Source organism: Aedes aegypti, chromosome 1, assembly GCF_002204515.2.
Source record: "Aedes aegypti strain LVP_AGWG chromosome 1, AaegL5.0 Primary Assembly, whole genome shotgun sequence".
In the NCBI taxonomy this organism is placed as follows: Eukaryota; Metazoa; Arthropoda; class Insecta; order Diptera; family Culicidae; genus Aedes; species Aedes aegypti.
Genome location: NC_035107.1, coordinates 36,286,483 through 36,301,954, shown reverse-complemented (window position 1 = coordinate 36,301,954; position 15,472 = coordinate 36,286,483). Strand labels below are relative to the sequence as shown.

The 15,472-nt window shown below is 38.4% G+C and overlaps 1 protein-coding gene across 1 annotated transcript in view; it reads right to left on the bottom strand.

Moving 5' to 3' along the window:
- The window catches only part of LOC5577442, a 369,008-nt gene extending 355,275 nt beyond the window's left edge, over window positions 1–13,733 (bottom strand). Inside the window, exon 1 of the mRNA XM_021839424.1 lies at window positions 12,553–13,733. The gene's annotated coding sequence lies outside the window, so the exon portion shown is untranslated. The remainder of the gene's footprint in view (window positions 1–12,552) is intronic.
- Between the last annotated feature and the right edge of the window lie 1,739 nt (window positions 13,734–15,472).

The window sequence follows — 15,472 nt, the reverse complement described above, 5'->3', positions numbered from 1 at the left end:
GGGGGCGGGAAGAAACTTGTGTTGGAAAGTGGTGTGGCTCAGTCGATCGCTAAGCATTTCTCTCAAATCGTGTTCGTCCATGCGATTTCGGTGAAAAAGTGCAAAGTGGATAATTGAACTGAAGTTATTTACCGAAATACAGTACTTTTATTGCATTTTTGGTGTACAAGTGTACAAACCATAACAGCTTTAACAAAATTACACTTGGATAATGAATCTATGTTGCAGGTAAGTTTGAATATCCGCCGTAGTGGAACATTTAAAGTTTGATACGACGAACTGTAGCGCTTACGACGAAGTAGAATAAAACCCTATGAAAAATTATGAAAAACCTAAATTACTAGCAATTAGGAAACTGGATTGAAAAAGTAGTGATTGGAAATCAAGCGTAAAAGATATCTTTTGGTTTTTAGTTCATCTTCCATAGTGCATTATTTGCTTCAGGATTTCGTTTTTACTACCACTGAAAAAGAGCCATCTATTGCCTTTTTAGTTTTGAATATCGCTCTATTATAAATATAGTTGTACACTAGGGCACTGAGGGAGCCATTCTCATTTGCCACCCGTTCTCTTCAAGAAGGGAGTCATCCGTATGACACTTTATATTGTTCGATATACTTTTTCAGATAATGCCAAATGCTCTTCTATTAATGGCCGATTCTTTGGTATCCAGGACTGCACAGGAACATGTAAGCTTTCTTGACTCTAAATTCGTTCTTAGTTGTCCAGGAAAGCTTGGTATCTAGGATGACTTCAAAGTACTCTAACTAACCAGTCACATTAACAAAAGGATTGAATTCCATCTTCGTTTCATCTTAACGTAAAAAAGTAGACATTTTCCGCGAATTAACCGAAAGGTCATATTGGATAATAAAACTCTCGCGGAACATTACTAAAGGACCTATGTACAAATGAGAGATTCTCTCCTCTCTCGTTCTCTTTCGATTATAACAGTGGAATACTAATGATTTTGGGAAGTTTTTCACTATAGATCGAAAGTCCATTCCCTTGACTAGCGTTTCATACAAAGAACGCAACAGAAGAGGTTAATGTGACTCAGTTATTAATGAAAGCGAAAGTAAACAAACTCAATGTTAGAAAGGTCCTCTAGTAATGTTCCGCGAGAACTCTTCGAAACATGTTCATAGACTGCTAATACACATACTGTAAGTATTTAACTTGTTGGCTCCATCACAAGCCCATTCATATAGCGAGAAAAAAATCCTATGTATATTCGATTTTTATAATCTTCTGGTTCAGACATAGCGTGGTTGCATAAGATCCATCGAATGTAGCACAATTGTTCCACCATGGCTGATGCCGATTCATTTCTCGAGCTCGTGAACGGAAAAATAACAACTGTGATTGAACACCACCATGGGCGTAAATAGCCGTCAGACTTGAGGGGGGCCACGGCCCCTTCTCATGAGAGATAAAATTCGTAAAGGATTTAGATAAGTTTACAGTATTTGTTTCGATAATATTGAGCATTTTGCACCTTATTAGACTACTGTGCAGAAAATTTTTGCACAGTAAACATTTGCACACCTCACACATACACGTACATTACAGTTTGAAGGCTGCTTCGATACTATTTTCTCGTCTTTGTTATAATGTTATGCGAACGATTCCCATAACATGATTGACATCATTGGTGAATTTTTTTCACTCGGTCCCTGAATACAATCTAAACATAGCCAGAAATGCCACCGGAAGAATGCTTCAGTGCCCTGTGCAGAATTTATATCTCTAGATGACGAGTTCAGTTCGTTACTCAACGTGAAATATCGTGATGCATCGAATTGCCGGACGCTTCGGAAGCCGGACACTGGCCTTTTTTACGGTGTTTTTGAACCTAATTCCGATTCTCCATGCATAAAAGTTGTCGATAATATATTTTTTGGGTGATTTAAGAAAGGGGGCCCGGGATTCGAAGCATCCGGATACTTCGAATCAACACGGTACTTGGGTGAACTAATAGAGACCGATGAAGATCAAGTTGCTAAAAGTTCTTCCGCTCTTTCGGCATGAATCGCTAATCGACCTGAATCTGACAACGGATGATTTGATTATTTTGGATCAAGCAAATAATAGTTTCTCAAAGGAGCTTTACGGCTGCTGGCTATTGCCGTTTGCGATTTCAAGGACCATTTGCCGTGAAAAGAAGTCTGTTAGTGGGATGTAGCTGGCAAAACGGTGGAAATTTTTTTTACACCAATGTTGGTTGTTTCGAATACACAAAAAAAAGAACTTTCGATGCAATCTATTTGACTGCTTTGAAATATTGTGAAACGTCATAAACAGCTTTTGTAGCATACGCCTGCTGATGTTAGTAAGTGTGCAAATTGTATCTAGCACATGAACAATTTCATTAGAATCTAAAAATTCGTGCAATGGTCAATATTAGTGGCGCACTTTCATACAGATCTACCTCTAACAAAACCTAAAAATCGTCTAAAATTGATTGATCAACTTTCCATGCTACCAAATATCACTTTTTATGGAAAAATAGTAAACGTGTTCAAAAATCTATTTTTTTTTTCCTGTTATATTTCCAAGATGACGTAGGTATTCAACCCAATCTCAATCAAGGTTTAAGAATGTGAAATTCTACCCTCTTGAAGCCAAAAAAAAACTAGCCTTTAAAGAAAAAAAAAACTGCTTGCTTGTTAGAAAATATGGATTATTGTTGCTCGACATTTCATTTCTCTAAACCTCTCGAAACCAAAATTTTAACATAGCATTGAATAATACCATTTTTTGTTAGAGTTAAGGACTTTACATCTTAAAGCTGCTTGGCGATCATCATATTGAAGGATTGAAAGTTTTTTTTTCAAAAAACTGTCTTCATTAAACTCGTTCGATTACAGTGGTTTGAAGAAAGCAAAATGGAAGGTATTTTGCTCAAAGATTTTATAATATCCAATTAGAGTAGAGTAGGGCAAAAGTTCAAACTTAGTGGTATAATCATTTTTTTTTTTTCATAAGAACGATAGCAGTTGTAAATAAATAAATACCCACAGTGAACCATCATCTTATTTTTTTATAATTTTGCTGAGCAAATTTGCATTAACATATTTACCCATTTTTAGTTCGAACGAACGATCTTTTGCCCCACCGATGGAGCAAGAGTTAGAATCTAGTGTAAAGCAAAAGGCCGCTGGCCACACAATCAGGCAAATTTTGCTAAACTTCAAGATAATACACTGGGCCCACAGTTATGAATCATTTAAGCCTCAGCTTAAATTTGATTAATTATAGAGAGCAAAATAAACAATATTTTTTGATGAAATCAATGCCAAACGGTAAAGAGGGGTATATACCTGCAGTTCATGCAGAATGTTGTAATTAAATTTGTTGAAAACATTTGAAATTTTCACTTATTTGAACATTGTCGTAAACCACAATTTATGAATCCGCTAAAAAGTGGTCCACAAATATGAATCAATGTGAGAACGAATTATGAATCAGTTATTTACTTTCAATTATTTTGCAATTAAATGCTATGTAGTTCATATATTTATTAGAACACTGCCTCGGACAACATTAATTACATCCGGAGGTGAACCGGAACCAAGTATTTCAAGAATCTGCATGACATTGCATAATTTTTAATGTTGCTACTGAGCGGGCTGAACAAGTGAACATTGAATTTGTGGATTTATATGCTTCTGGAGCATGTTTATTTGGAGGATGATGGCAGGTAGTGTAATTAGACATTCATTAGATCTAGATTGCAGAACTCGTAAATGCTTGAACTTTCGACTACCTTTACTGCAGTGATAAAAAGTGCAAACTTCGTGTGTGTTACACATTGAAATCCGTTGTTTTGGTTCATGGATTGATTCATCAACCGATTACAGAGATTCCAAATTTTTTCCACATAAGTTCCCGAAGCTTTCCCTTCAGATTTGTACGCGTCCACCTATGGACGCATAGATCATCACTCAACACGGATTCAGTGTGTTTTGCTTATGGTTAGCTTGTGTCATAATCATTATGTTCAAGTTGGTCAATCAATCGATTTTGCGCAATGAGTTTGTTATGTTGAAATCGATCAGCTTTGCTATCGATTTCCATGTGCAAAACTTCTAAATTGTTTGTGATCAACCCATAGCGAACTTATCTGCGGTTGGACCTCGTGTCGAACAAGAGTCATCATCATTCTTCCAAAGAGAAGAAGCAAATTTTGAAGCTGAATGTACTATATGAAAATTTATGAATTAAATTTTTCTTTTATTAGTAAAGTTGTTCGATGTTTTTATTTTTAAAAAGTGTGAATATCTTTTACTTTACTCCATGTGTCTGATAAAAGAGCCAACAGTTTAGCCTGGGAGTTGATCTAAAAAAACTTACGTGCAACAATAGTGATCATAAAATGACAAACAATTGGCATTGATATCAATCAGAGAGGATGCAAACCAGTTCTTTTCTTTTCCACTCGTTGCTTTTGGTCCTTCTGCAGAAGCAATACCCCGTTTGTATAGCGAAATTATGGAGAACCTATCAGGGGTAATTAAAAAAATTCTTTACATTTTTTTTGCGTCTATACTGTTTTTTTTCTGTTCTTTGTTTGTTGTTTGTTATTATGTTATTCAACATAATAATCTTTGAGGCCTTACATAAAAAACGTCCACAATTAGCCATATAAGACTATAAACCCCCAAAATAACTTTTTCCATAAGAATTTGTTTTTTCCAAAATCATGGAAATTCATTTGTATGTTCAGATTCCTATTCCACAAAAAAAAATTCGTAGTGTATGAACTAACCACTTTTGCTCTCCCGTAACAAAATTATACATTGGAAAGAATTTGAAACTAAGAATCAGTTTTAAAAATACTAAGCACAAGTAGTTTGAACGCTGATTCATAAACTGTGACTGGTGTGTATATTTCCCACAATTTATTGATCAAGTATTTTACTCAAAAATCTTAGTCAAATCCGTATAAATACGCATTTATCTCTCATAGCTATGTTTATAGAATCTGTAAAAGTTGTCTGGGGCTTAATCTCTCACAAAAAAAACTTTGAAACAAACTTTAAAACGTCGTTTCTAGCTAATCATCAATAGCCACACGGCTTACAAAGTTGGCAAAAAATACAGCCCAAATAGCTACAAAAATAATTTAGTAATACAGTGATACCTCCATGAGTCGATGTTCCATGACACGATATCGACTCATGGAACCATACTAAAAACATAATTTCATGGTTAATTGCTGTTCCATGACTCGATATTTCCATGAGTCGATGGTACCTTCAATATCGACTCATGGAGGTTTCACTGTATTGTTGATTCATACCGCGATCAAGAGCTTTTTAACTGAGATAAAAAGGCTTGGAATGACTGAACACTATGTGTTGCTTATCAGTAAAAATGATTCTTTAATGTTTTGTGATAAGTTTGATAATAGTTTTGTCTTCTTAAATCAGCTGATTCATAAATTGTGGGTGATTCAACTGCGTGGGGTTACTGTATGTGGATTTGGAGTAATTTGTAAATTTCTCCCCGAGTTTATATGTGAGTTGAACTTTTGCCCCGCTGATTCGAACTTTTGCCACACTATGGCCCAAAAATTGATTCCAAGCATTTATGTAGTAACTATTATACCTCAGAGCACCCTGATAATAGGCCTAGAAACGCCCTTACATAATAAATCGAAGAAGATTTTATCCTTATTTGTTTCCATGCAAAGAAAGTTTGACCAAAAATTACAATTTTTACGTTAAAATACAACAAATAGCTCTATTTTTTTCCAAATCTCGAACCTTTGGCCCACATTACTCTATTGTTCAACTTTGGGCTACTAAAAATCGAAAAAGAAATCCGGTTCAAAAATAAAATGTAAGACTGAAAAATACATATTTACTGAAAAATACAAAAGCTCATTCTTGAAAAACAATCAACTTTCATAAGGGAGACTGACATAGATGCAAGTGAATGTCTAACAAACGGCTGTGTCGTTGGACTTGGTAAAATAAGGAATCTGAGCCAAGAGAAATTAAAAAAGTATTTTGTGATTTTACATGCACAAAATTCTAATGTTAGTGTAACTTACAGAAAACCGTTTGCAGTTAGTCTTTCTAGATTTGTTCAAACTTGCAATAAAAAAATATACATAAAACAAAGCAGTACATCGTCGATATTTCGTAATCAATCTAGACGCAAGTTTTTATATGAATGCAGATATATTTAAAACAATAAAACAATGATGTGGGGACGGACCTGGTGTAGTGGTTAAAACACACGCCGAGGACCTGGGATCGAATCCCATCCCCGAGATAATCAATTATGACGTCTACTTACCAGCAGCTAATATCTGTTCCTAACGACTCAGATACAAATTTATCGAATGGCTCCTGAATTTGAATACAAAATAATTCAAACTTCGTGAAAATATAAACTTGGCTTGATGCATCAATTTTTATTTTTGAGACATGTTTGTTTTAATTTACCATAACTCTCATACACAAATATTTCCCAGTAACAACAATTCGTTCAAGATAATGGATCACAAAATATCGCAGTTTGTTTTAAAATTTGAAGAGACTTTAGTTTTCTAATTGACAATAGAACTACAAATGGATCGAACCAGGTCTGCCAATTTTAAAACGTTCTTCAATGAATTTCAAATCGGGAAAGGGCGGAAAGGAAACAGTATGGCAGTATGTGACATTTTACAAGTACATATTGCTATTATCTGTTAAACAATGACCATCCAGAAATGTATATTCAATCAACATGCATTAAACGTGTTTAGTATCATAAGGGTATTTTTGATACTGTACACTAGTTTCAACTATATAGTCATTACTTTTCCATTTTTTTTTCGGGGGGGCCAACCCCATGATTCAGGGGGGCCAGGCCCCTCCCTATTTACGCCAATGAACACCACACGGGAAAAAAATACTATTTTAGATAACTACGCCCATTCTTAAATTACCATGGAATTTCAGAACAAAATACTATGTTCTTGGTACATCCCACTACATAACTGGTACATTTGACGGAAATCATTTCCATCAATCCGATTACTAAAGAATAACTTAAGTTTATACATCAATGGCTATTCTTCTTTCGTTTATTCTGGGATTCTTCTGGAAGTTCATTTAAGATTATAAATTGAATCACTTCAGGATTCTTCAAGAAATTCCACAGCTCTCTGAGATTCTTCTGAAAATCCTCTTGAGATTCTTCGGAAAATCTCACTGAGATTTTTTCTGTAATTTCTCATTAATTCTTCTATAAATTCCTCTGGGAATATCCCAAAAATCTCTCTAAAATTGTTCCGGTAATCCTCATGGAATCCTTCTGACATTTATCAGGAAATCCCTCTGTAGTTCTTTCATAAACCTATCTCGAGCTGTTCCGTCCAGAAATCCATTTCGGGTTATTCCAGAAATACTTTTGAGATTGGGAAAAAAATCTATAAGAGCCCTAGGAAATCTTTGGAAGAATCCAGTAGAAATATCCGGTAAAATTCCATCAGGATTTTCGGTAGAAACTTCCATAATATTTCCGATAAAAAATATCTAAGACTTTAATTTCCAGGATTTTAAAACAATTACCAAAAAGGTACACGCAACAATCACAGTGGGATTTCTGCAAGAATCTTAAAAATGTGTACAGAAGAATCACAGAGAAATGTTTAAATTCTTAATACCGGAAGAATTCTATAAAAAGAATCTCAGAACGATATCATCGAGAATACTGGGGTTTCCAGAAGAACTACCGGTCTTATGAGCGTTTTGTATATCGTGCATTTGATGTGAGTGTGAATCTTTCCCGGCCGCAGTTTCTTCTGAAGCCCATAGACCCTGCAAGTATTTCCTTCACAAATTTCTCCATGTATTTCGTCCATAAATTCCTCCGGGGGTTTCCTCCAGGAATCTCTCTGGGAATTTGGTCCACGAATTTCTCCAAGGATTTCGTCCAGACATTCTACCGAGGATTTACTTCAGGGATCTTTTTCAGAGAATACATCCGGAGATTCCCTACAGGAATTTGTTTGGGTATTTGCACCAGGAATTTATCCAGAGGTTACCTTTAGGAATTTCTCCGGGAATTTCCTCCAAGAATTCATCCGAGAATTTTCTCCAGGAATTCCTCCGGGAATTTCAAGGATTCCTCCGGGGATATCCCCAAGAACTACTCAGGAGATTTTCTCCAGGAATTCCTCAGGGGATTTCGTTCAGGAACTTCTCTGGGGATTCTCTTCAGAAATTCCTTCGAAGATTTCCTCCATCAATTTCTCTGAGGATTTTCTCCGGAGATTTCTTTCTTGAATTCCTCCGAGAATTTCAAGAATTCCTCCGGAGGTATCCCCCGGGACTTCCTCTGGGGATTTCGTCCAGAAATTATTTCGAGGCTTTCCTTCAAGAATTGCTCCTGGAATTTCCTCCAGAAAATCCTCCGGGATTTTCTCCAGGAGTTCCTCCAAAAACCGCTCTGGAGATTACCTCCCATAATTAATCCAGGAAGTTGCTCCAGAAATTCCTACGGAGTCTTTTTTTCACAAGAACTCCTCCAAGGATTTTTTCTAGAAATTTCTCAGGAGATTTAAAAAAAACCTGCGGGGATTTCGTCCAGGAATTCCTTCGGGGATTTTTTTAATTAAATTCATCCGAAACTTTCCTCCAGGAATTTCCCCGGGAATGGATTTCCTCCAAAGATTTCTCCAGGATTCAAAGATTCCTGCGAGATATCCCTTAAGAACTCCTTTGGAGATTTTGCAAAGGAATTGAATTTTCCTCTGGGGAACGCGTCCGAAAATTGCTCCAGAAATTTCCCCGGGCATTTCCTCCAGAAGCACCTTGGGGGATTTCGTTCAGGAATTTCTCTGGAGATTCCTACCTGGGATTTTTTACAGAAATTCCTCCAGAGTTTATTCTCATGAATCCCTCCGAAGGTTGCCCCTAATAACTCCTCTAGGAATTTTGTCGAAGACTTCCTCTGGGGATTTCGCCCAGAAATTCTACCAAGAATTTCCTCCAGGAATTTTCTCCATGAATTCCTTAAATAATTTTCAAAAGCAATTTCTTCAGGGATGTCATCCAGGAATTCATCCGAGGATTTCCTCTAAATGTTCCTCTGGTTTTGTCCAGATTCCGGGTGCTCTTCCAGGAATTGCTACGTAGATTTTCTCCAGAAGCGCCTACAGGGATTTTTTTGTCAGGAATTCCTCCAGAAATTGCGCCGGATAGAAATTCACCCGGGGAATTTTTCGAGGAATTCCGACAAGATTTCGTCCAGGAACTTTTCCGAGAATTTACTACAGAAACTTTTCTGGCGATTTGCTCCAAAAACTCCTCCAGGTATTTCTCCTAGAAACTTCTCTTAAAATGTTTACAAACCATTCCTTCGGAGATTTCCTTAAGGGATTTCCTCCAAAAGATTTCCTCCGGCAATTCCTCTGGAATTCATCCATCAATTCCTCGGAACTTCCTCCGGATTTCCACTGGGAATTCTTTCAGAAATTCCTCTGGAGCTCCTCAAGCGATACATCTGGATTTCATGCAGTAATTCCTGGGAAGTTCCTCCGGAGCTTCATCGGGAATTCCTTCGGATTTTCTCCATCGTTTCTACAGCAATATCTCTGGAGTTCCTAAAGCAATTACCCCGGAGTTCCTCCTGAAACGCCTCTGGAGTTCCTCCAGAAATGCATCCGAAGTTTCTCCAGGAACGCCGACGGAGTTCTTCTAGGAACGCCTCCGGAGTTTTTTTTTTTTCAGGAATTCCATGGGGATTTCTCTACGATCAAGTCCAGAGTTCCTTCGAGAATTCCTCCAAAAATTCTTTCAGAGTTCCTCTGCGAATCCCTTCGGAGCTTCAACGGTAATTCCCCCTGAGTTCCTCCAGAAATTCCTCCTGAGTTCTTTTATCAATGCTTCTGAGTTTTTTTCAGAATTTCCTTCGAAGTTCCTACATAATTCCACCGGGAATTCCAATGGATTCCCTACAGGAATTTCTCAAGAGTTCCTCCATGTTTTTTTATTTCCTCCACAGTTCCTCCAGAAATTTTTCCGGAGTTTTTCTAGGAAATATTTTGGAATTTCTCCAAGAATTCCTTATGAATTCCTCCGGGAAGTCCTTTGGAGCTCATCCTTTATATCATTTTCATGATTCTTACTACAATTTTTCGCGAGTTCCTTCAGGAATTCTTCCGGGGTCCATTCAGGAGTTTCTCTGAGAATTCCTTCAGATTTCTTCCGAAAAATCCTCCAGAGTTCATCCAGGAATTGCTTCGCAGTCCCTCCATGAATTCTTTCAGACTTCTTCTATACATTCCATCGGATTTCCTCTAGCAATTCCTCCGAAGATCCTCTGAAGGTCCACCAGGAGCAGAGACTTTTCCGAAAAAGTACCTGGAGTTCCACCGATAATTCTTTCAAAACTACGCTGGGAATTCCTTTGGAGTTTATCTGAGTACTTCCATTGTGATCGTGACATAATGTGTATATCATCTTTGTAGTTAACATTGCTAAGCATCATCAATAGACAACCAAATTGTAATGAAATGTACTGATAAAGGTCGACGAAGATAGAAGATTCGGTTTCCCGGTAAATTATGGCACAAATCTCTCAACTTGTTGGGAACGTGCCTTTGGAGCCGGCCTTCTGATGGTATTCCGGGTAATGGTATACATTTGTCCCAGTTGAGTCGTTGCGCCGGCAAGAAGAACGACATATTTAGTCTATAGCAGTGATGTATTTCGAGGATGTGTCTATGGAAGCCAGGGAAGTCCAGAATATCCATATGGTAAGCGTGACATAATTTGTGCTAAGCATCATTGAAAGAAAACAGAAACGGTATTGAAATGTTCTGATAAAGGTCGTCGGTTTTCCGGTAAATGATTTTTCAAGGTAATTTTGCATTCCGGTAAATGATCGTTTAATTTTTGCTAACTGCAGCAAAAACTGGGTTCTAAAGATTACTTAGATAGACATTCCCTTACGAATGTAAGGTGCCTAGTGCCTTCGAGTGAGTCTGCAGAGATTGCTCGTTACTGTAATTTTATGCTGAAGATTGATCTGACCTATCCGATCCGTAACCACTACCGAAACTAGGCAGATTTGAGCTTTTTGCAATCTCAGCACTTAAAATACCAACAGCAAAAAAAACAAGATCGTTACGCATTGATAGGCACTTAAAGAAAAAAAGCACAGAGTACACTGTGTAAAATGCATAATGGAAAACCATGTAGGTGAAAATTTAAATAATCCCATCCATTATTGAGCCTCAAGCTTGAGACTGTTTAAGGACAGTCTCGCAGAAATACAAGATCGCACCATACTGCGGAGGGCGTCCTGGAACTCCATAGGCTCTGCTTACAGTTAAGTTTATTTAGACCCCCTAACCATTCATTTTAGGCACGGTAAGCATGATGCCGCTTCACATCGGGATTTAGGGGTGAGGTGAATTTTTGTCACCGGAACTAGCAGTCCGTAGTGTTATTTCTTAGCTAATTGAAACAACCGCTATCGATACTACGTAGCTATCTAGGCTGATCGGGAAAAGGAAGTTAATATTTATGATTAACTCCTGAAGTAAGCAACAGCCAACAATAGTGATTATAGACTTGGCCCACATTTCTACATAACGACGTACATGGCTGCAGGTTGAGAAAGCAGCAGACATAGGGCGTACGAAAACATAATTCGTCCTGTATAATATACTCTTGGTCTGTTGATTACAGACACTTTGATAGAGGTACACCGTAAAGCCTTCAAAGAGAAATTATATCAGTTCTCGGTGCAAGATACCTCTGACGAAATTGATATCTAATGGGCCTTTTTGTGGAAGACAAAATAAGATGCAAATTCCGGTAGTTCGTCACCAGAACAGTTTTTGTAGGCTTTTGTACTTATCAGAGCAGTGGTAATTATAAATATTCGGAGACGTTGGAATCATTAAGCTGTTTCCATTAAGTCCAAGGTTCTATTATTAACTGTTCTGAGTATGATGTTAACGTCATAATGTGTATAATACATGAAACCCTTTAAAGGTAAAGAGTCTCACTGTTGGGAAACGAATTATGAAAATCCATCGCCTCTGTTCATTAGCATATTTTGTTAACCTGATATCCTTTTATTCCGCACCCAACATTGACTGCCATAATTAATAATCTGTGTCTTTCAAAGGCACCTGTTCCTTGTTTCCCTCAAGCATTGTCCCAAAATTACGAGCTCCGTCTAATTTCGCTTACGGCGAACACAAAACAACACTAAATCTCCTCCTTAGTATCCCTCGTCTCCCAAAAAGAGCTTCGCATTCCTCGGCAGCAGGGTTTCTCTCGGAAACAAGCGAACCGCTTCTACCCTGCAGGGAAAAAGTAATCACAAATCAAACCAGATGTTTTCCACCGCCACGCCACCACAGTTTGCCCTCGAAGCCTTCTCGGAGCTCGGTGTGGTGCTATATTTCCGTTCCAAAGCGACCCCGATCCGTTTGCCGGCTCACATTCTTCCCAGTTTATAATCCACTCACACCCCCTCTTACAGAAATATATGTATTTTAAAGTTTATTCGTTTACGCTTCGGTTCGCTTACATTCTGGATTGGACGCTAGTGCTCTGCTGCTGCTGCTGTTGATACTCCTTCACTGTTCGCTTCACTGAACTTTCCACTTCCCAGCCGTGGTCCCAATTCCTGGCCAAGCGCCAACTCCTTCCGCTAATGCTAACTTGCTCGGTCTTTTTTCAAATTCTCACACTCATCTTCATCAATCTCGGAGAAAAACTTTTCTCACACTTCACTTGCCTTGCCTTCTTGCTTGCCACTCGTCTTCCCGACTACTCGGTAAACAATCGCACAAATCCCAAATTAGCAACACTCGGGTAAACTTTTCAATTTTCGCTTCACGCTTTTGCCCTTTTGCTTTTGCTTTCACTGCATCCTCATTCCACTTTGTTTCGGCTCGATTTCTCACCGCCAGCACTCACTTCAAGGGCACTCCTCTTTGGCTGTTCGCTTACATCCTTCGTCGACAAATCCGTTTTCCTAGAGGCTTTGCCTTTTGGGGCTTTCCTCGTCTTCGCCGTTATCAATTCCCATCAGGCTTGAACTTTTGCACTTTCCTCTTCTAGAAGAACAACAGAGCCCGAGCACAATCACCATTCAGCCGTAGGGTTGGAGAGGTCACGTTTCCCTTAAGCTGATGATATGGATACCCCTGGATGTATACACTCATCAAACGAATAGAAAGAAAAACATTCCTTTTGAACGACCGCTTTTTTGCTTTCTTTCTTTGCCTCACTCGACGCCATGAAAGTCAGAACGCCCAGAATATAACATCCTTCTTCTCGGAATTGGTTTTTTCACAGAAACTCCTCCACTCGAGCGCCACCTCCACGAACCGAAAACGGATTCACTTCTTTCAGCCTGAATTCACCCTTTTCTGGTGGCAAAAAGCAACAGAGCCCCTGCCGGGCCACTATCCGCGCAGCGTCCAAAATATCCAAACATCACGTCGCAATCGTCGTTGTCATCATCTTCATCCCAGCAATGACACTTTCCGTCTCGCGCTCGCCTCAATCAACGAGGCACGATCATCGTCATCTTCGTCGTAGACATCATCTCCCGCACAACGATTGGCCAGGACCGCAGGAGTAAAAAATCGAAAACCTATCAAAAGCTGCCTGTCACACAGAATGCCCCGATGAAAAGAACCGCAGAAACGCCGCGCTCCCGAAAAACTCACGACCGCATCCGGACCGATTCGACGAGCGACTGAATTGCGACAGTTGCCACAAGCCTCAAGCCAGCTGCTTCCGTCGTATTTGCCTTCGTCGTTTGTCGGCGGTTAGTCTCGGTTGGTCGTCGCGTCGGACGGCTGATTGGGGGTTAATTGGTTCGGGGCCCGTTTCGGGGATCTGGCTTGGCTGAACGAGTTTAGAAGCAACTTGCATGCAAGTTTGGAGCGGGAGCATGCGCTGTTTGCGTTTTCGTTTGGAAGATTGTTTTGGCGGGAAGACGTGAACTAGTACTGCACTGAGAAGTGTTGTCCTGGTTTTCTTGCCTTGATTCCACGCTGCATATTATAAACAGCTTACTTTTCAGTATTGATGATAGTGCGGATTGGAAACGGTAAATGTTCTTTGTATGACAATCAAAGACAAAGAGCAGAAAGCAATGGGCACGGTGTACTATATTAAGAAGGTGATATATTCCGAAAACTGACAGCTAATTGACGACGTCATTCCTATCCACCTCGAACAAAATTGCGAAAAAAAATATCTAGTGGTCCGGAAGGTATATGGTACGATAGGAGTGATGTCACATGTTTACAATCAAACTTGATATTTACATCAGTAAAGAGCCTGCCTTGTTAATTTTTATGCCGTGGCAATGCACAGTGGACTTTTCTGCAAAAAAATGTCTTTAAATTCAATATCTCTGGATGTCGCTGGAATAAAATCGATCTTTTTACCGCAAAAGAAAGACTTTTTCATGGGCTAAACGATAGTGAGGTGAGTGTTCACTGCACGTTATTTTTTCGTACGGTTTTGGCCTATTAAAGATCATTTTACCCTATTTTCAATGGAATTGATATATTCATAAATCAATATCTCTGGATTCCGCTGGAATAAAATCGATCTTTTTACTGCAAAAGAAAGATTTTTTCATAAGCAAAACAAAAGTGAGGTGAGTGTTCACTGCACGTTATTTGTTCGTATGGTTGTGGCCTATTAAAGGTCATTTTACCTTATTTTCAATAGAAATGATATATTCATTATTCAGTATCTCTGGATTCCGCTGGAATAAAATCGCAAAAAAAAAACTTTTTCATGGGCGGAACTTTAGTGAGGTGAGTGTTCACTGCACGTTATTTTTTCGTACGGTTTTGGCCTATTAAAGGTCATTTTACCCTTTTTTTAATAGAAATGATATATTCATATATCAGTATCTCTGGATTCCGCTGGAATAAAATCGATCTTTTTACTGCATAAGAAAGACTTTTTCGTAGGCAAAACGGTTTTGGCCTATTAAAGGTCATTTTACCCCATTTTCAATGGAAGTGATACATTATGAATCAATATCTCTGGATTCCGCTGGAATAAAATCGATCTTTTTACCGCATAAGAAAGACTTTTTCATGGGCAAAACTATAGTGAGGTAAGTGTTCACTGCACGCTATTTTTTCGTACGGTTTTGGCCTATTAAAGGTCATTTTACCCTATTTTCAATGGATATGATATATTCATAAATCAATATCTGTGGATTCCGCTGGAATAAAATCGATTTTTTAACTGCAAAAGAAAAAAGGTAATTGTAAATTAGATGTTTATACAGTTAACTCTCCTTTACTCGATATTGAAGGGACCATCGAGTTGCGGGAACGTGATTTTTGCGTACGATTTTTGCCAATTAAAGGTTATTTTTTATATCTTATTTTTAATAAGAATGAGATATTCATTTCTTTTGATTCCGCTGAGATACTAACGATCTTTGTACCTCGAAAGAATCAAAT